The following is a 21700-nucleotide window of genomic DNA, read 5'->3' on the forward strand; positions in this document are numbered from 1 at the left end:
TTCCCAAGCTGCCGAAAATAGCTTTATTGTTTCCTCTGAATATAACGACGATATTTCGCCAGCCCAGAAATGTAGGACATAAACCAAGCGAGAGCCCCCCCCCCCCCCCCACCTTGGACGGACACATCCGTTGAGCAGAACGGCTCTGTGAGCAGTCCGGGGTCCACGTGTGCGGTGAGATCGCTGGCGAGAGATTGCAGAGACCGGGACGGAGGACGGCCACCCCCGGCCCGCACCCTTTCATCCTCCCCTCCCCCCGCCAAGGTCCCTGGGAGCCTGCCTCCCCTCCCCTGGTCCTTTCCCCGACTGGAGGCAGCAGAGAGGTGGCATCGGAGCCTGGCCGCCGGGCAAACCTGAGCTCCCCCCGAGCCTCTGCCTCCGAGCTGTGTGCTGCTGACTGAGCTCACTTGTCTCATCTGTAGAAATGGGGTCACAATGGTAGCAACGGTGTCACGGGATGGCCGCTAATTACATCAACAGCGTGTGACGATCGCCGGGCCCGCGGGCACCGAATCGGTGCCCAGCGGCTTTCAGCGGCCATCAGCAGGATCAACAATCAAGTGTCCGGGGCGTCTTGCCAGTCGGTGACAGTCGATCCCGCAGGGTCCCCGCCAGGTATGCAAGGCTTTGTGGTGAGGCTGGACCGTCCAGGCCGCTTCCTGCCGGCTGCCTGGTGGAAGGGACCAGCTCGGGCTGCAGAGGGGCCTGGATGCCGGGCCAGCGCAGGAAAGTCTCGGCCAGGGACGCACCCTCAGCCGGCTCACGACCAGCGCGTCTGTGGGCGTGGTCGGCATCTGGTGTCAGGCTGTCCCTCAGGCTGGGAAGGGGGCTGGATGTGGCCCTTGGGGTGGGGGGCAGTGGGCACCGTCCTCATCTCCCTCCACCCCGTGGGATTTAATGAGGGAACGTTCTAGATGCCTCAGCTCTGCCTTCCTAGGGCTGTGCCGGAGAACACAGCTACCTCTGGAGAGCTGGTTATTACATTCTGAGGAAATTCTGCAAGACGGGAACTCAGCCATTATGAAAAATTAAATGAACATACAAGTCTGCTTGGGATTCTCCCTCTTTCTCTCTGCCCCTCCCCTGCTCATGCTCCCTCCCTCTCTCTCAAAATAAATAAACCTAAAGAAAATTGAATGAACATACAAAAACAATACATTTAAAAACTCATCGCTTCTAGGGGTGCCTGGGGGGCTCCGTCGGTTAAGAGTGTGGCTCTTGATTTCAGCTCAGGTCTTGATCTCCTGGTGGGGGATCGAGCCCTGTGTCGGGCTGTGCACTGGAAGTGGAACCTGCTTGGGATCCTCTCTCTCCCTCTCCTTCCGCCCCTCCCCTGCGTGTGCTTGCTCTCCCCCTCTCTCAAGAAAACCAAAACACAGGGGCACCTGGGTGGCTCAGTCAGTTAAGCGTCTGACTTCGGCTCAGGTCACCATCTCACAGTTTGCGAGTTCAAGCCCCACGTCGGGTTCTGTGCTGACAGCTCGGGGCCTGGAGTGTGTTTTGGATTCTGTGTCTCCCTCTCTCTCTGCCCCTTCCCTGCTCGCGCGCTCTCTCTCTCCCTCTCTCTCAAAAATAAATAAATACTAAAATTAAAAACAAAAACAAAAAACCTCATCGGTTCCCGATTACCTTGCTTTTTAAATCTCTGCTCTGGAGGTTGTGTCCGCTCTATCCAGCTGGTGCCACGTGGTGATGTGCTATGGCGTTTCTGTTCCCAACTCTGTTCCCTGACATCCTGTTGGCATCTGGACATCAGCTACAGTGGGAATATTTACACCATGGAAACTGGTCACTGCTTCAAATCAGGGCTTTTCCCACGTGAGAGCCGGTGGTTACAGCACTTACCCCCGCACACTGCCGCTTTTCCTCACCCCTGCTCCACACGGAGCGGGGGCAATCCTCCCCTCTGGGGGATCCCTCAAATGCATCCCAGACAGTCCGTGCCCTGGACTCCAGCCTGGGGACACCGCTGTCACGGATCCTGCTTGGCCGCTCAGCACGTCTGTGCCCCCTCAACTGCCTGCCCGCGGCATCCGGAGCCCCGTCTCCCAGCACAGAGCTGCCCGTGTGCCCACGGCACCCAGTCCCCTCAAGGCACCACCCCCGAGCTTCCCGGCCAGGTTGTGAGGGTCCTGTGGGACTGGCCAGGTCTGTCTACTTCACCGATCACCCCCAGGTCCTGCCAAACGCACCGCGGCCTGGGGCCCCTCTGGTCCCCTGTCGGAGCGGCCCTGACCCCCTTCTGGGGTCTCTGGGGACTTTTCTCCTGATGTGTGGATTAGTGTGTGCGTGGTCCTAGACCAAGGGTGACCAAGGGGAGTGTCAAGGGTGCATGTGTGGGGAGTGAACCCACGGCAGGTGGGCCTTTGGCCATTGGACCCTTGCCCCGGGCTCTGCAATTTTAGGGGCAGGGCTGACCCCAAGGCCCAGCCTTGACACCTTCACTCGTGTGGCTTCATCCACCCAGAACACCCATCTGTGCCTTTGGAAGGCTTCCTGAGCTGTGAGACGACACCAGTGTTTGTGGTCATTATGATCAGGGGCTGCAGTGCTATGAGGTGGGGAGGGGTCCTGAGGCCCGAGGGCGTTTGCCGAAGGGGCTGCTGTCTGCCCTCCAGGGGCTGCTGCGGGCTCAGGAGAAGCACAGTGCTGGGGGCAGGCGGCTGTTTCGTTCCTGGAAGGAGCTTAGCTCGGCTGCATTTTCCTAATCCCCATGGAGGATTATGGAAACTCAGTGCATGTCCCTTGATAATGCCATTTAAGGATTTAATAGGCTTCAGGCTCTCTGAGAGAAAGCCCAGACGGCTTTGTTCCCGACTCACTGGGTGACCTTGATCTATGGCTCTGTTCCTCTTTCTGTAAAGGAAAGAGGTTGGCGGTGGTCAGCGGTCCCTGAAATGTCATGTGTCCAAGGGCGTGGACTGTGGTCACCACAGTTAGTGTTGGTTTGAAAAGCTTCCTCACTCAATCTCCCTCTCCCATGGGGGAGGTGGGGCTGTCAGTCGCCGAGCAGGAGGCCAGCCACGAGACAGGATCCACGGGGACACAAGTGGTTGGTGAGGGATGGGCGTGTGGCTCACGCGTGCCCCCCACCCCCCAAGAACTTTCCTCAGAACCTCCGCTGGGTGTAGCTGGTGGGTTTCTTCCTTGAGGCTTCCTAACTTGGGGGGATAAGCTCAGGCTGCTGTAGCCAAGCACTGACGTGTTGAGATGACAAGCAGAACACAGAGATGGAGAGAGAGCCAACCCCCGGCGGTGTTGGGACCCTGGATCTACCCTTACCTGACACCCGCTCTGTGAGACGGTCAATTCCCTTTCTGGCAGAAAGCTGTTTCAAGTGGTGTTTGTGCTGCTGGGAACTGGAGGCGATGGGAACTGGAGGAACAGGGGTTCCTCCCCGATTGCTGCGAGGAAACCCTGGATTTTATCAGATCTTCGGTGGGGCCCCCGCTTCCTCCCAAAGACTAAGAAGCCTCGGGGGAGGTTTCTTCCAGCCCTAGATGCCCAGATATCTCAGCAGCCGCTGACAGGATGACCTTGGCGGGTTCATCGTCAGACTTCCCTGGACGTCTCCCCGGGCTTGTCCTTCGGCCCCTCCTGTCTGCGTGGCGCCCTGGGAGCTGCCCCGTATGGACCACATCTGTGGGGTCTCTGCCTCTGGCTCCCGGTTGGGTTTGCTGGATGGAAGGCCCCGATTCTCTCTCTCTCCGCCCCTCCCCTGCTGGTTCTCTTCTCTCTCAAAATAAATAAATAAGCCTAAAAAAAATGTCCTGCGTGGTAACGCTCAGTCGATGCGGAGGGTGAGGCAGGACGGAAGAGGCGACCCCGGGCTTGGCTGGGGGAACGGACAGCCGGTGGCCTTTGTGGAAAGCGGGACAGGGCGTGCGTTACCCGGTGCCCCCCAAACCGGTGGTTCGCGCAACAGCGTGGCTCCTTCTGCTTGCGGGTCTGGAGGTGAAGCGGGCTCCGCTGGCAGTTCCCGAGCCGCGTGTCGAGCGTGGTCACGGGCGGGTGGTGGCTCCTCCCCCCACCCCGTCCGTCTGCTGCCTGGGCCAAGGCTCCCAGTGCGCGGACGGAGCTGCCGGGGCCTCTCCCCCACGTGGCGGCCTCACGGGGAGCCGGACTACGTGGGTGGCAGCATGGTGTGGCTTCGACGGTGTCCAAAGGCCCAAGCCCCAGTACCTGTGGACATGACCTTGTTTGGAAATAGGGTCTCCACACAGGTTCAGAGGAGGTCCGAATGGATTCCAGGGGGTCGTAGCCCAATGGCCGGTGTCCTTAGAAGCAGGAGAGCTGGACGAGGACACATCATGTGACAATGGAGGCAGAGACTGGGGACATGTGTCTACAAGCCCAGGAATGCCCCGGGGTTGCGGTCATTCAGCAGAAGGTGGGAGAGCGGCCCGAACCGAACCTCCCCCCCCCCCGCCCAGGTCACCCCTGCTCCTGCAGAGGGAGCCAGAAACAAGGTGTGGGCAGGGCCGTCTTGTCCTGTGTCCACCCCCATGTGGTCGTTCCTCTGTGAGTGTCTGTGCCCTGAAATCCTCCTCTTAGAAGGACCCCAGGCCTCTTGGATTGGGGCCCACCCTCGTGACCTCATTTTACCATAATTACCCCCTTAAAGACCCTGTCACATTTTGAGACGCTGGGGGTTCAGAACACAAGGTTAATTTTGGGGTCACAATTCAGCCCACATGACGATGCTCTGAGTTACCCGGTTGTGGACTTTGTTGCAGTGGCCACGGGAGACGGGGACATAAGTCAGGGTTCATGGAGCAGTTTCCCCAAGAGACACCGTGGCCTTTCTTGACACGGTCACTGCGTCCTCGTCCGCCCGTGGTGGTGGTCGCGAAGGTCCGCCCGGGCAGAGCAGCTAAGGGTTTGCAGACGCCCACCGAGGGGGGCCTGGGCTGGGAGGAAAGGTGGGTGGTGAGAAAGAAAAGAGGGACAAGGGAAGTTACTAGAAATAAAGATTGTAGTCAGTGGAACCATATGCACAATATGACGTTCGGGGAGGGGGGGGGACGCGCAGGATGCGCGTTGCTGGATAAAATGCACGCGGGCCAGGTTTCTAGGGGGTAACATGTTCATGGGGAGAAAAGAGCTCAGTCCTCAGCCTAAGGTTCGCCCCCGGGTTCTCCAACATTTGTCTATAGAGCCCCGAGACGTGCAGGATTCGGGGGTGCTGCTGATACCTGGGAAAGCGCTCCCACGCCCCGGCCCCCAGGATGTCACAGGGGCGACACCTGCCTGGTTTGCAAAGTCCTGTCCCCAGAAGGGCTGTCATTCTCCCGGGGAGGCTCCAACACGGGGAGATCTCGGCCTCTGGGGCCCACGGTTAACTACCCCCCCACACATCTAATTGTCCCTTTTTAGCCAAAGGCTGTGAGGAGCCCGATGGCTCAGCTTTCCTGGGCTTGGAAGGGACATTTAATGGTAACTGCGGCTGCCTTGTTGAGCCACTGGTTGCTGCGGGCGACTGGGATTTTTCCGTTTTGACCCAAGGAAGGAGGGAAGCTTCTCTGGGACTCTGTGTCCCTGTGCCCCAGCCGCGTGGCCGTGGGCAGGTCGCGCCTCCCTCCTGGGCCTCTGTCATCTCGTCCACGAGATGGGGATGCTGCTGGGTCAGAGCAGGGGGCAGTCCTGGTTCTGGCACGGGGTCGCCCACCTGGGACGCACCTGCCGGCCAGGCCCATGTGTGCGTTTGGCGGAAGCCCCTGGGAGCGGCTGCAGTTAGCGACCTCGCTTCCCCAGCCACCAGGCCCCCCGAGTGCCCGAGGGCCCTCCAAGCCACCGCCCCCTCCCCCGGGGGCCCCGCCTGGGCCTCCCTCTGCAAAGCACACTCAGCACCCCCTTTCTGTTCCCCCGGCCCCACCTGAGCTCTGCCCCAGACGCTGCCCTGGGGCCTGGCCTGGGACTGTCTTCTGCGTGCCTGTTGCACGTGTCCCTTGGATGCCGGCAGCTCCAGACCAGAGCTCCAGCCCCGCTTTCTTCTCGGCTCCAGGGACACAGAGCCAGATGCCTCGTGGCTGGGAGAGCATGTGAGGAAGTGGGCCTGGGGGCGGGGGGGGGGGGTCAGGGCTCCCTCCGGGCCTTACTTTCTGCTGGAGGGACCCCGTGGGGCTGGTGGAGGGACGAGTCACAGAGGCCCGGTGACATCTCCGATGCCTCGCTCTGGTCCGGACGCCCCAGGTACGCCGGCCGAACGTTCGGGTTGGGTTTCTGAAACTTGCCCCTGAAAGGGTCCTGACTGATCCAGCCGTAAGGGTCCCTGCCGGCCGGTCGTTTGCAGTCATGGGGGGCGGGGGGCGGTGATGACAGGTGAGATGCCCTCCCCACGTACGTCACCGCTTGTGACAAATGCGAACGAGGGGAAAAACGAGGGGCCGGCTAGAGAATAACAGGGGTTCACGTAGGGGGTGGTTGGGGCAGGCCTCCGAAGAGGTGATGTTTAAGCGGAGACGCGGTTGAGCGGCGGGGAGGCAGGTGGTCCGTCCGTGGAAGGGGCCTCCTCACCTCGGGCCGCACCAGGAGCAGGGCAGGGTGGGGTGTGGCGGGTGAGCTCGGGGCCTGGATGAGGACTTGGAAATGGCAGGGGCCGCAGCTCATGTAACCACACAGGGGCTCCAGCCAGGGCGGGGCAGGGGCCTGGAGGCACTGGAGCCAGAGACCAGGTCGCAGAGGGGGCCTTTGGTCTTTGTCTCTGGTCGCCCCCAGCTCCTGGCTCACAGTGCCCCACCCCCGCCTCCCGAGAGGGCCTGACCCTCCTCTCTCCATCCCCATGGGAAGAATTCTGATTGGCCCAGCGTGGGTCACATGTCCACCTGCTGGTGAGGAGCGTGGGTGGTCGGATGGTCCCTGCATGGCTGGGGGAGGGGGAGAGGGGGGCTTATCCCAGGAAGGGGGTGCTGTTCCAGGACAGCAGAGGATGTGGCATTCAGAATGATGGGCGGTGGCCACATGACAGCATCTAGAATGCTCTTCAGGAGAGAGCCAGAAATTTAGAAGAGAAAGAGATTCTAAGAGTTAAGTGGGAACCAGCCCCTCGCATCTATTCTGGTCCCTTTGATCCTTATCAGTATTGTCAATTCCATGACAACGAGGGACAAGCGCTTTTAGGCTGCGAGCGATTTTTGTAAGCAACCAAGCTGATATTTTTATCACTACAAACTCTCCCAACGGCTGCTTTCTCGAGGGCTGCGGTCAGGGCACGGAAGGGGCTCTGGGGCCCGTGGTGCCGCAGGGCTGGGGACGCTCCGCGTGGGCCCCAAGCGGGGGGGGGGGGTCCTGTGACTTCATCCCTGCCGCTGGGCCCTGTCTGGCTCCTCCGGCTACCAGGCCCCCTCCCCTCTCTCCCCTGCAGCCCGTGTCCTTTGCCTCCTCAAGGACATTTGCAACCAGAGAGCGTCATCCGTTCACTCAGTCTGCATTTCCCTCGAAAACACAATCTTCAGCTTGAGAGGCCGCGCGCGCGCGCACACACACACACACACACACACACACACAAACACCCTCCCTGTGCCGACCAGTCTCTCTCCATGCCGGTGTCAAGATGGGCCTGGATTGAAACCTCACTCTGCTGTGTGTCTCTGGTCACATTTGTCAACCTCTCTGAGCCTCGGGTTTCTTATAAAATGGGAAGAGCCATCCAGAGCGGACGTAAAGGCCAGGGCTCACCTGGGAAGGCCCCGCAGGGAGCCTGGTGCCTGGTGGTCCAGTGGCCAGAGGCCCAGGGCCGTGCCTGGCACATGGTGGACCTCGGCTGTTCTTGAGCGGGACTTGGGCCACCTCGGGCCAGCGGCACAATTTGGGGCAGTGTCAGCCTCTGCAGCCTGGTCTCCTCCCTCACGGCCCCTCACGCTCCCCCGGTGGCCCCAACACACCAGCGATTTGCACCTGTCTGCCTGCTCACCCCCTCCCGGACGTCAAAGTCCTGTCGCCTGCAGCTCCCCGTGGGGATGTCCCCTGATGTCGCCTGCTAACCTCAAAGCAGGCCCTCGGCACAGGTTCACGTGTCTTGCCCGTCTTCCCGAGAAACGCCAACTCCAGGGGACAGAAGCTGCTCCCGGCTCTCATCCCCGAGCCCTGGCAGGACCACGGTACTGTCAGGTTGGACCGAAGGGGTCCAGAGGCTCTGTGAGCCTTAGGACAGCAGCGCGTGGCTCCGAACCGCCAGCCACAAACAGCGGCCAAGCCTTGTCCGCCAGTCGCGGACGTGAGGACACAGGGCGTCCCGGGCTCGAAGGGTCCCGGTGCGTCGGCCAGAGGAGTCGTTTGCTCGAAACTGTGCTCCGCGGGCCGAAGGCCCAGGATTCCGGAGAGCCCTGCCCCAGGCCCGAGAGTGTTCCAGACGTCTTACTAGTGCGCATCTCTAGCGCTCACCGCAAGACCCCGGGGCCGGGTTTCGGCAGCGCCTCCAGCCGCTGAGCTGGCACAGCGCAGCCTCATTCCCCCGAACCGCACGGCCACTCGCCCAGACCGACTTGAGTTCCTGCCAACCTGGCCGGGGGCCGAGGCGTTAAGGGCGGGAGTGACCAACCTGCGTCAAGATGAATAACGTCGGCATATTCGGACCAGGAGAAAAACAAGAAAAGTCAGTAGGCTGGATGTAAAATGCTGCCACTTTGGAAGAGGGTTTGGCTGGTCCCTAGGAAGACGCACCATCTTTCTACTGTACAATCCAGAAATTGTGCCCCTTTAGCCCCCAAAGGAGGGAAAAACTTAGGTCCCCACGAAAACCTGTACACAGGGGCGCCTGGGTGGCTCAGTCGGTTAAGCGCCGGGCTTTGGCTCAGGTCATGATCTCACTGTTTGTGGGTTCGAGTCCCACGTCGGGCTCTGTGCTGACGGCTCGGGGTCTGGAGCCTGCCTCGGATTCTGTGTCTCCCTCTCTCTCTGCCCCTCCCCTGCTCATGCTCTCTCAAAAATAAATAAATAAATGTTAAGAAAAAAGAAAACAAAAGAAAAGAAAAGAAAATCTGTGCGCAGATGTTTACAGCAGCTTCATCCATAGTTGCCCAAACTTGGAAGCCACCAAGATGTCCTTCACCAGGCGATGGATAAATAACACCGTGGTCCATCCAGACAGCGGGATATTATTCAGCCCTAAAAAGGAATGGCCCATCAAAATGTGGAAAGCCATGAAGGGGCCTTAAATGTGTATGTTTACGTGAGAGGAGAGGAGCCAGTCGGAAAAGGCTGCATACTATATAGTCCCAACTATATGGCGATCCGGAAAAGGCAATTACAGAGGCAGCACCAGATCAGTGGTTGCCAGGGGCTGGGGGCAGGAGGGGTGCAGAAGACGTGCAGGGCAGTGAACTTGGTCTGTGTGACATTATAATGATGGCTGGGGCTCATCATACATCGGTCCAAACCCCCAGAATGTGCACCAAGAGCGAACACTCACGTCAGCTGTGGACTTTGGCCGATTATGTTGTGTCCACATAGCTTCAGGGATTGTAACAACATGCACCACCCGGGTGGCGGATGTGGGAAATCTCTGTATCTTCCTCCCAGTTTTGCTGGGAGCATAAAACTGCTGTAAAAAATTTAAGTCTTGGGGCACCCGGGTGGCTCAGTTGGTTAAGCGTCCGACTCTTTTTAAAAAAAAAAAAATTTAATGCGGCTCAGTCAGTTAAGTGTCCGACTTCAGCTCAGGTCGTGATCTTGGGGTTTGTGAGTTGCAGCCTTGCATCAGGCTCTGTGCTGACAGCTCAGAACCTGGTCCCTGGACTCTTGATTGCGGCTCAGGTCACGACCTCATGGTTTGTGGGATCGAGCCCTGAGTCAGGCTCTGCACTGATGGTTCTGAGCCTAGTTGGGATTCTCTCTCTCTCTCTCTCTCTCTCTCTCTCTCTCTGTCTCTGCCCCTCCCCTGGCTCTTTCTCTCTCAAAAACAAAACAAAACAAAAAAACTTAAGTCTTAGAAACCACTGGCAAGCCAGGCTTTCTGCTGCTCCGACGACCAAGCCAAGTATTTGTTGAGGGGTTCAGGCAAAGTCTCTGTGGAGGTTTAAGACACTGCCTCGAGTTCTCTGACCCCCTGCCACCGAGAGGAAGGTCCATGTCCCCTCATCTTGCGTGTGCATGGGTCAGGGGAGTCGGGGGGCGAGACACTGGGTCACGGAAGCTTCTGGTGCTTCTCACTGGGACATCGGCTCCTTGGGAGACGCCCCACCGCCCTGCAGGGCACTCGGTCACAGCCCTGCCCCCTGCCGATCTCCTGCAGGCCCTCGGAGCCCTCAGGTGACCCCTCAGGTGACGGCAGTGCCTGGGGACATCTGACTGCAGCCTCAGGGGAGACCCCAGCAGGGGACGGCCCAGCAGAGCTGAGGACCTGCAGACGGAATCCTGAGCGAAACAAAAGGTGTTTCAAGTATGTTCTGTGCAACTGTAACCAGAGAGGGGAGGAAGCATTTAGCCAGCTGGGCCCCTGCCAGGTCCTGGCGCCCTCTGAGGTAGGTAGGATTAGTACCCCATTTCACAGATGGGACAAGTGAGGTGCGGGGAGGTTGGATACCACGACCAAGGCCACACAGAGAGGGGGTGTGAGCCCAGGGCCGTCTGATTCTGAAGCTGGGGCCCTAGGCAGAGCTGCCTCCGTGAATGAGCCCGCGATGGTCAGCACTGTCCCTCCCCCCAGGCTGGCCAGCATGCTGACGTGGGCCCTGTCGGGCACTGGGACCTGCGGAGGGTCCCTGGCAGTGTCCCCTGAGGACACCTGTGTCTAGCCTTCACCCACTGCTCTGGAGACCCCGGGTGGAAGCCAGGGAGGGTCGTCCTGCCCCGTCCCGCCAGGGTCCTAGAGGACCACAGCCTGAGGGACAAGGCCGCCCCAGCCGTAACAGGCAGCTCCTTTTCCAGGACCCGGGGCTCAGAGATGCCAGCTGGGATCTTACCACCCACCGGCTGGAGCCACCTGTCCACCTGCTGCGCCCCTACGTGCTTTGTGAGCGGTTCCTGGCTCTCCCCAAGTTCATCTCCTGGGGGAGAGAAGAAGCCTCAGGCAGGTGGAGGTGCACCCTCCTCCCTCAGGGCCTCGTGCTCCCCGCGTGGGTTTTGAAGGGTCTGTGCGTGTGGTCTCCACGACAGAGGCCTCCAGCCTGGTATCATCCCCGAGTCTTTGGGTTATTCTGGTTTGCACGGTCCTGGAGGGTGTGTGGCAGCCTCCGTGGGTCGGTGATCCCCAAGGGCAATCGTGGGGGCCAAACCAGCAGGCTTGGCCGCTGAGCGTCCTCCCTCCCTCCTCCAGGTCGTACCCCACCCCCACCCATCTCCTGCCAAGTGGCCTCACCCCTGCTGGCACCTGCAGACTCAGGAGCCTGTGGTGCCCAGAACAAGAACAGTTTTAATAAATGGAAGGGTCTGGACGTAAACCAGGCACAGAGAGCAGCGGGTGCTGAGTCAGGAGGGCCAACACATGCCAGCCCCGAGGCCCAAATCCAGCCACTCCCAGGCCCCACGCACCATGCAGGGCGACCTCCCAGGGCCCTCCCGGCAGGTGAAGGGGCTCACATGGGCGCTTTAAAGCAGATCGTTCAAGGTGTAGAAATGGTGCAAGCCAGCGGTTAAAGTCGCCATTAAGAATTAAATGACATAGACGTATGATTCAATAAATAACACTCAAAATGATGGTTACTTAGGCCACAGTTAGGAGACGCCTTTTGGTGGTTTCCCACAGCTTGTTCGTGGGCTCGCCCAACCTGTGGGGGCCTCCTGGGTGCCAGCTGGTTCTCCTCCTGGCCAGCCTAGGGCCCCGGGCGGGGGTTCTGGGTGCGCCCAGAGGCCTTGGCCTCCTTCACAGTTTCCAGATACTCAGCAGGCAGAAATGCTGGAGCGGAAGTGATTTCTTCTGAGATGTCAGAGGCGAAGAGAATTCTCACCTTCCAGAGGGCCTCGTGGAGGAAGGCGGGAGGGAACGGGCATCTCAGGCCCGGGAGGCCTAGTTGGAGGCACACGATGTGAGCCCCAGCTTCCCCAGTGACGGGTCCCCGGAGGGGGGGGGGGGGGCGCTCAGGGAAGGGGGTGTGGCCAACCCCCTCCCCCCCCACCGCCTTGGGCAGCTCCTCCCACACAGCCCCTCCCGGGCAGCTCCGGTGATGAGGAACCACCGTTCGGCTTTGCCCCTGGAGAAGCCGAGAGGCTAATAATCTTTCTCCAAACACTTCACGCATGATGCAATCCTAGACTCTCCGAGTGCAGGCCTCACAGCCGGGCGAGCGTGAGGTTCCTTGGCAAGTGCTCTTTGTAGACTCTGGAAGAGGCCCCTGGCTTCAAGGAGAGCTTCTTGAGCTCTGCCTTGGAGGAAGAAAATGTACGCGTGCGGTGCTTGCAAATGGCCTCTGCTCTCAGCGCCTGTCCGGGGTGCAGCCTGGGAGCGCAGGGGTGAGAGGCCGGGCCCCTGCTTTGCCATTATTCGCCCAGCGGACGCGGGCTGTGGCTCAGCTTTGCAGGGGAGGTTGGACTAGGCCAGACTGGATGTGATGAGGCGGGTTAACGAGCCTGGTGCGGGTGTTTGCTACCTCTAGGTCCTTGGCTCACTGGAGGGCAGGAGGCGTTCAGCTGTGCCCGGGGGCCCAGGGAGAGAACAGCAGGTTGGGGAGGAGGGGTCGGGGTCGTTGGGGGCTCTGGCTAGCCCGACTCCAGAAAGCAGCACTTTGTCGTGGGGTTTGGGTGATGAGGGAAAGGGCAGGACCGCGGGCGCTGGGCTGGGGCGCGGGCGAGGGTGCACTGTTTCGTAGGGCAGACTGACAACCTGTGCTCCCCTTCTTTCTCTGTCCCTCGTCCCCCTGCTTCCCCCGCTTCCTCTCTGCCACCCACCCTGACCCCTGCAGCTGGGGCACAGCCGGCCTCTAGGTGCCGGCGACCTCCACCGGGGGGCCAAGCAGTGCTCGAATTTGCCGAATTCCTTCAACTTCCCAACTTTTTATTATGAAAAGGGTCGATCTTACAAAGTGGTTGAAAGATCAGTAGAAACAGACCCTCTCCTGGATTCACTCTGCCCTCCTTCCTTGCTGACGCCCAGCGTTTTCGTAATACGTATACATCACTTTAGCATCCCAGACTGGTCATTATTACTGTCCTTACTTTTTGGTAATAGCCTGCATGTCTTTGCTCATCATTGCTTCTCCCCTCCCCCCCCCCACCCCCCGAACAGGATACATCTTTTCTTTTATTCTTCTATCCCTCTGCGCAACGGGTAATTATTCATTCATTGCACAAGTGTCACGGGCAGCTCGGACACTGGAGCTCTTCACGGAGCCTGGTCGCTTGGTCAAGTGCCGTTACTCAGGTCTTAGCGACGACCCTGGGTGACCTCCTTCACCTCTGTATTCTCTAAGCTCTGCTGGCACAGAGGACTAGTGACTTGTGTTGCCTTCACAACCAGGCACCGAACTGAACATTCTTTTGTGATCCGAACACATCTGCATGGGTTTTCTTGGGCTTTCCAGGGAGACAATCAGATTATTTGCAGACACCGGAATCCTGCCTCCTTCTTTCCAGGATTTTTTTAATTTTGCTTTTGTGTACATAGGTACACCATAAACTTTCCTGTTTTAACTGGTTTTGAGTGTAGAGTTCAGTGGCATTAGGTACACGCCCAATGCTGCATAGCCTTCACCACTATTTCCAAAGAGAAACTCTGTTCCCATCCCCCAAGCCCTCTCCACGCCCCTCCTGGGCCCTGAGCTCGGCAAGTGTCCTGGGTCTCCTTCAGGGCTGGTGGCCAGGGCCATCCTGTCCCTTTTCCCTGGGCAGCTCTTCTGTGACTTATGTTTGGAACGTCTCTGTCCTGATGCCATGTCAGATTCAGGGTCCCACCCGAGGCTGCCATCTGGATCTGGGGTCCCCACGCCAGGCACTTGGGCCGTGAGCCTGAGCTCACCGGTTTGCTTTTTGTTTCTCAACCTGGGGATTTCTCCGTCTTTCTTTGGAGCATTTATAGCTGGAGTGGGGGTGGTTCTGTGTCCGCCAGGTTCATTCCTGTTGCTAAAACCCTCCACGTTTCCCTACCAACCCACACAGACTCCCATGGCAATCCTTCCGTTTATGGAGCAGAAACCACGGTGCCTGCCTCCCCCGGGCTCCCGGGTGTCTCCTTTGAAAAGTGAATACTGTATCTATCCAACGATCAGTTGAAACATAAAGTCAGGCAAACACTGCAGAGGATTTGAGGGCTGAACAGGAGTTTGAAATGACAGCTGGGTAATCACATCTTCTCTTAACTGGCCTGTTTCTTTACCAGGTTTTATTTTAAGCGCCTCCAGCATTTGTGTGGCTATTGCGAACCTCTGCTCAGAGCTCTTTGGCAGCCAAGCTCTCCCCCGGCTTATGCAAATAGAAACCCCCCAGAAGGCAGCCCCCCACGCACACTGCGGAGCTCTGGGTTTCTCAGGCAGTGGAGGGACCGGGCCTGGGCATCGGGCCAGCAGCCTCTCCACCGCCCGCAGGGCCCCCAGTTCAGCTCTCCTGCCGTGGAGCTGGTGCATCCTTTTGGACACGAGGTGCTGGGAGCGCCCTTTCCCTTGGTTTTAAAGACACAAATGCAGGGACACCTGGGTGGCTCCGTCGGTTGGGTGTGTCCGGCTCTTGATTTTGGCTCAGGTCATGATCTCGTGGTTCGTGGGTTCAAGCCCAGCATCAGGCTCTGCGCTGGGGGTCCTTGCTCTTCCTCTCCCTGCGCCACCACTCCCCCCACCGCCCCGCCTCTTAAAAATAGACAAAACTTTAAAGACATAAGTTGGAAAGAAAGACATTCAGTGTCCCATGGGGCTGGGGAGGGCGTGAACTGACTGAAATGCTCACAGGCTGCCAGTGGAAGTGAAAACCGGTACAATCTCGGGCATCTCCGAGGATGGCCGTCCCCCCTCCTTCCCACTGTTCCACACGCAGAGGTAGAGCTGGTCTCCCCCTCCCTTAGACCTGCCCTGATCTTCTGACTCGTCCGGGTCAAAGGAACGAAGTCAACAGCACAGCATACCAGTTTTTATTTTGAAAAGAAAGCCGGCAGCCTCCACGTTCACTCTTTGCAAGTCGGCCACCGTGTAAGAGGTCTGACCGCCAGCAAGCCACCATGCTGCAAGGAAGCCCAAGCAGCCACGTGGGGACGCGGCTGCCCGCGCAGCTGGTGACAACTCCAGCCACGTGAGTACAGAGGCCTTTTGGGGGTTCGAGCTGATGGAGAGCGGCTGGGTCCAGCCAGATTGCAGTCGTGATGAACAAATGTTTCAAGCCGAGTTGTGGCTGATGTGCTCTGCAGCAGGATCTCTGTTCCGCCATAACCATCTTGGAAGGCTGGTGCCATCTTCTGAGGCTGCACATTGGTATACCTCATGCTCTGGCCACCCCACTCCTAGGGAATAACCCCACAGGAGTGTCCCCAAATACGTATACGAGAATGTTTGTAGCGACGATGTTCGGACAGCCCCAACCTGGAGACGTCCAGTAAGACCCACACGTCCAGCAAGAGAAGTACGTGTAAACAAGTGATGTCAATGTCAGTTCCACACAACGGAAAACTACACAGCCACGATGACACGTGGGAACTTCCTGAAAAGCCAAGAGAAAAATGTACGTAGATGTCCTCTTCTAAATATATCCTCTGGGACAGTGGGGCTGTCTATAAAACCCAACAAAAAGTCTTTTCATTCCTTCCTCCATTCATGGGTCTGTCGAGTCTTCATGGATCCTAAGTGAAATGCTCCGTATTCGAGGAAGTTGCAGGCTGCAAGTGAGGTCACCCGGGAGGAGGGGGCTGTGGGTGTGCAGCAGGGGTGCCCAGGGAGGGGAGACCTCCCGCCAGGCCTGAGGACCTGCCTGACGTCACATCCGGCTGCCCACGGGAACCCGGAAGAGAGTCCTGGTGGCTGGGACATCGGAGGTGACCTTTCCCCTGCTGTAGGCTGAATGTGCCCCAAATCCATAGGTCGGATCCTAACTTTGGGGTGCAGCCCTCGCGAATGGGATTAGTGTTCTTATAAAAGAGACACCCGCGGAGCTCCCTTGCCCGTCCCGCCTTGCGAGGCCGCAGTGAGAAGATGTGGTCTGTGAGCCAGGAAGCAGCTCCCTCCAGACACAGAACCCGTCAGCCCCTGGGTCTGGGAAACCCCGCCTCCTGAACTGCGACACGCACGCGCCACGCACGCACGCAACGTCACGCCCCTGCCGCCCGACACTTCCTGGCCGTCTTCTGGCTGCGACGGTAAACCTTCGCTCGGGCGGCCTCTGTGCCCCACACACAAATCCTTTGTTAGAGAGCAGATTCCAGTGTGGGGACTGGAAAGATAAGACCTCCGTTAATAGTTGAGGGAGAACACGATGTCGCGGCAGAGCTACGTAATCATGTAAAGAGATCAACTTATAAAATGCCGTCAGAAAAGCAGCTGGAAGGAAACACACCAAAACGTTAACCCTGCATCAGCTCAGGGTAGGGGTGGAGGTGGCCTCGGTCCTCTTTATCCATCCCTATTTTTTTCGGAATTGTCCGCACCGACCCTCTGTGTTTACGATCAGAAAACCGTTACCAATGTTTATGTTGGACACAGAGCGGGTGGGAGGGGCTTCAACCAGGAGGACCCCACCCCTGTGTGCCAGGACCACCGCACGCCCGCTTCCCAGGCAGGAGGCAGAGGGAGCTCCCCCTCCCACACTGGCCCGCAGGCCTCCTGCGTGCTGCGCCCAGGAAACGGGGCCTCTAGGCCCGCACCGCACAGATGCCTGCACGGCCCCGCAGCTAAGACAAAGAGGAAGACGGCCGAGGGCCCCCTCTGTGGGCCTGCTCCCCACGTGTCACGCGCTGTGGGGCGGCTGGGAGAGTGGCCCAACCTCACTGAAGGGCCGAGGAGAGGGACCCACAGTGTCAGGGCGAGGTGGCATGTCCGGGTGAGGCGGGACAGCCGTCCACCCCATTATGAAAACCTTACCTCGAGGGATTCCAAACAGTCTGCTGCTGGAGCGTAATCGCAAACAGACCATGTTTTATTTCCATTTTTTATTCAGAGAGGAGCCCAGCAACCATGGCTATCACCCGCCACTGCAATCGGTGAGCGTTAACAGAGTAAGCCGGAAGGTCTAAGCCCCGGAGGCACAACAGGGTAGCTACCTTTAAGTTCAAATCCAGCAAGTTAATGACGGCGTGTTCCCGCCTGTCACAACCGCGCGGACGGAACGGATGAGAAGGCAGGTCCCCTTGGAGCGCACGGCCGGCAGCGACAGAGCCCCGTGTGGTCTGTCCCTATGACCTCCCAAACCCCGTTCCCTCTGAAGAGCCTAGCTAGTGACACAGCCAACGTGGCCTGGCATTTCCTTCCCCGAGAGGCTATGCGATGAGCATGACCAGCCCGGGGGGAGCCGGTGACCGGCCGCAGCTGGGAAGTCGTGTAAATGGAAGGGAGCGCTCCATTTAGAAGCCACCTAACATCATTATCCCCCATTACTACAGGTACTGCAGTGGTGACCAGGGCAGGCAGGGCGAGACTTCTAAGGGCTTCTTTTTAGAAACTCACTTTATCTTACTTAAGAGCTTGTTCTGGGGCTGGCTCTCTGGAAAGCTGGTTTGAACAGGGCATCCCAAGGGCATCATTTGAAAAGGTGGTTGGAGTTTGTAACGTTCCCCATTTAATATGCACCCTGCCTTCTTGTTTCAAGCGCTTCAATCCCTACAGGACCCGCGTGCCTTTGCGCGACGCCCATCTCGGCGTTCCCGCCGCGTGGACACGTCTGAGCCCGCTCGTGTCCTGGGCCCGACAGACTCCGACTAGACTGGGGAAGGTCAAGGGGTGTCCTCCGGGGAGAAAAGGGGCAGCAAAGAGCCCCAGCGCTCTGCCCCAGCCACCCCGCCTCACGCTCCCTTGAGACAAAAGGCCCAGACGCTTCTAAAGATACATCTTTGTGTCAATCCGCTGAAATAAGCACAGGAGGAAAAAAAAATTACAAATGTTCTCTGTAAAAAAAAAAAAACAACACGACGACCGTGGGCGCGTGCAGACTCACGGGGTCTCGTGTGCCTCCCCGCAAACCGAACTGCTGTGTCAGCGCCCTCACACAGGACGGCGGCTGCCAGACCGACGGCGTGCGGTCCCAGCAGGGACGCGGCCCCCACGGCTTCGGGCAGTCGCCCCCTCAGAATCTCACCTGCTGGGGTCCCGGCACGCCTTTTCAGGACATTAGACGTGTCTCCGCCTTCGACGTAAAAAGGAACAAGTCCTCCAGCCTGGAGGGAGGTCTGTGACACAGCAAACCGGTGCCCAGGAGGAGGCGCTGCCAACAGAAGCCTCCAGACTAGCGCTGCGCCCCGGTGACAGCGGGGCCCAGGCAGGGGTGCGGGCGGAGCTCCTCCCGCTACAGCCTCCTCCCCAGACAGAACCCCACGGCCTCGGGGGCGGGGCGAGCGCACGCACCTGCTCAACCCTGCCCAGCCCGCGAGGGGCGGCGTCCTGGGAACATCTGGCAGTTGAGGCCGAGAACACTAGTGGACAGGAGCGTGTCGTCTGTTCCACAGAGGACAGGAATCAGCTCCGGAGGAAAACCTTTATGAGATGTCACTTGGGCTTCAGGACTCTGATATTCTGCCCAAGTGCTCGAGGCAGAAGGACAGCGCATTGAAACACGAGACAGATGAGATGGAGGGCCTGTGAGGCGGCAACGAGGCCGCGAAGAAAAGGACATCGCAGCTTCTAATTTCTCAATGCAGTTATAAACGCTACCAGCAAGGGGCCATCCGCTCGGATGTGGAATCGGTAAGCACGTTTCCCCACGGCGTGCGCGTGCGCACACGCACACCTTTCCCCCTCGGCCCCCTCATGCGCACGTGGACCACACACACCCCCACACACACCCTCCCTCCCTCCCCCCCCCACCCATATACACTGGCAGCACATACAACAGCTTCACCTACAAAGGAAATGTAAGAAGGAACAGAAATTACAACTCAGTAAAGAATGATACAACATAGGAGTGAGGAATCGAAACAGTTCCTTTAAATTCTGAGCTCTAAAAAGATTTAATTTTTCCAAATTAAAGACTTTCCTGGTCAGATATCGGGGAAGGATAAGAAGGGTTGGCCACGCCTCAAAATCCAATTTTTTTTGTGCTTCACAAAATCCACAGAATGAAAAGGTACAATACGGGCCAAGGGTCAGGACCTGGTAGGAGCCCAAATATACATCAGTGAGACCGGCTTGGCAATGAGCTGTCATTGTACGTTCTCAGTAAGAAAGCAGTCATTCACAAAAGAGAATTCTATAGAAAGCGCTCCTCCCACACAGAATACCAATGGCTTGAAGGCACTCTTTTTCGTCTGACACCACAGAACCCGATCCAAAACCTTTCCGCCCGTCCACCGTCAGTTTAAGAATTAAGTACACTTGTAAAGTAACATATTTGGATTTTCAGCTGCACTAGCTACAGAGTCATACACGCATGTTAGCCGAGGGCTCCTGTCATTCCCCGCATGCACAAGACAGGACCTACAGACACATAGGGCAGGGGACAAACAAAACCAAACCAGCATGGCCCACGCACACCCCGCAGACGGCCGCACAAAACCTCGGACGACAGCGGGAATGAGCCCGGAACTCAGCTCCCCCCACTGACTGGCCTGTGACCTGAGCACATCTAGTCTTTTCTGTACGTGACTCACCATCTTCCCCATGGCTCCCCAAATGGATCTGAGTAGGCAGCGCCCAGGAGCCCCTCCTTGGCGAGCGGGGGGGGGGGGGGGGGGGGCAGCTGCAGGGGAGTGGGACAGACGAGGCACGAGCTTGTGGCCTGTGCCGGCGGAAGGGAGTCTGCTCTGGGGTGACTGTGGAGTCTCCCCCAGCAACCCTCCTGCCCAAGACCCACTCCCGCAGCTGCTCAGGGTCCTGGAATCCAGGAGTGGGAAAGGCAGGGACGACAGGGAGCCGCGTGACCTTGACTGGGCCTTATACTCACACTGTTCTCGTTTCACCTTTCCCCACCGGCTCAGTATTCAAACGAGAACCGAAGAAGAACCATCGGTTGCATTTGGTCAGACGAATTTCTGTTTCAAAGCTTAACCGGGCATGTGCAGCATGCATGTCCCGTTTAGGCAGCGGCCCCTCGGGGCAGGGACAGGAGGAGACGGAGGCCCCAGGCCCACCCAGGCCAGCTGACAGTACGGTGCCAGGATCGGGGGCTGCCGCAGGCGTCTTCGGCTCCAGCTTCCACCTGACTGTGGCTTCCGCTGCTTTGGGAAACACAAAGGGTTTGGTCCCAGTCCACACCGCTCTATGAAGCAGGCTTCCAGGTTTTGCTTCCTACCCCGTGATTCTTTCGGAAGTTCTGAAAGTGAGGACGTAATAAAGTTACTATCTTCGTACGGCTTGGAGTTCAGCACGTCAGTGCCCCGTCTGGTTCGGCTGGGGTCCCGTCTTGTTTAAGCCTCGGGTGCGGCAGCAAGAGTCCTGCTAATGTGCATCTCAGCGGCTTCTCCCAGATTTGTCCTCTCCAGCGCCCCCCGCGTGCGCCTCCGGCCTGCTGATGCCCAGGCACAAAGAAGCACCTGGCCAGCCCTGTCGTTGCCCCTTGGGACAGGGCAGGCAGTGACAGTCACAGCCACTCAGGCCACCTTTTCTAAGCGTCCGTCCCACCATCGAGGAGATGGCGGCTGACGGGGCCACCAATCCCAAAGACAGACAAAGCCACGCACTCCTGGCCAGGAGGAACCACAGAGCAGACGTGACTCCTCACATCGCCACAAGCGTGCAGGCCGACGCAAAGGTACCCAGCTCGGCAATACCGAACACACAACAGGAAAGGCAGTTCTGTCTTTGGTAGTCAGGAGACCCTAGCTGAGGGCCCCACGTCCGCTACGCAGCCTCTGACACTAGTTTTCCCGTGAACACTCACCCTGGCCAAAGGCACCACCAAAGACATGGAGTGCAACGCCTTGCTCCAGAGGGAACAGCGAGTGGGCCTTCCGGGTCTGACGCGGGCAGGCCGTGTCCTGCGCGGGGCCTCAGCAGACGCACACCCTATCACCCCCGTGACTGCGGGTCACGCTGGCAGGCGTGCCCGCCTCCAGCCTCCAGAGGAAAGTAGAGTATATTCTGCCCTCCCCTTCGACTAATACGGCACGTCCACTCGTTGCCACAACCGGCGTTTCTGGAGATTTCTGCCGCAGTCAGAGCTTACTCTGGGTGCCCCCTGCACCTAGGCTTTCTACCTGAACCGCCGGGCACACAACCGCAGGCACTTGGAGCAGGTGCCTCTCCCCCTTCTCCATCCAGGCCGCACGACTGCCGAGACCAGACCAATACAACCCGGAGCAGATGCCTCTGCCCCTCTCCCGCCTCGGTTCAAATGCCCGACAAAGGGAAAAGGGAGGGCAGACACATTTTTGCTTTTTCACTTCTATCCTTAACTGTCACCATTCCACAGAATCCACCACGATCCTTTATGCCGCTAACTCCGTTTGAACGGCCTCAAAACTTTACCTGCTAGATGTCTTGGTTTGGAATGCAGAGTCTGAGGTATCTGCGGTTGTTTCAGGCTGTGAAAACGAAAAGGGAAGCTGGGCAAACACTGGGACCCGTGACCACAGCCCCGCGTCACTCTGCCGGACAATTCCTTAAGACTAAATGGAAAAGGCACGTATCACACTGGAAGGCAGGCGCTCAGAGCCAACCTCCCCGTTTCTAGCTCTCTCTACCACTTCTGACGCAGGTGAGGAGAGCCC

The 21700-nt window shown here is 58.6% G+C and overlaps 1 long non-coding RNA gene across 1 annotated transcript; it reads right to left on the reverse strand.

Annotated features, from left to right (window-relative positions):
- Positions 1-338: 338 nt before the first annotated feature.
- Positions 339-4319, reverse strand: LOC106984509 (uncharacterized). The gene is made up of 3 exons (XR_003414949.2): positions 3283-4319; positions 1630-1756; positions 339-670 (listed from the first exon to the last, which is right to left on the reverse strand). It is a non-coding gene; the product is annotated as an uncharacterized LOC106984509 (long non-coding RNA).
- Positions 4320-21700: the final 17381 nt, after the last annotated feature.

This window comes from Acinonyx jubatus, chromosome E3 (assembly GCF_027475565.1).
Source record: "Acinonyx jubatus isolate Ajub_Pintada_27869175 chromosome E3, VMU_Ajub_asm_v1.0, whole genome shotgun sequence".
Lineage (NCBI taxonomy): Eukaryota > Metazoa > Chordata > Mammalia > Carnivora > Felidae > Acinonyx > Acinonyx jubatus.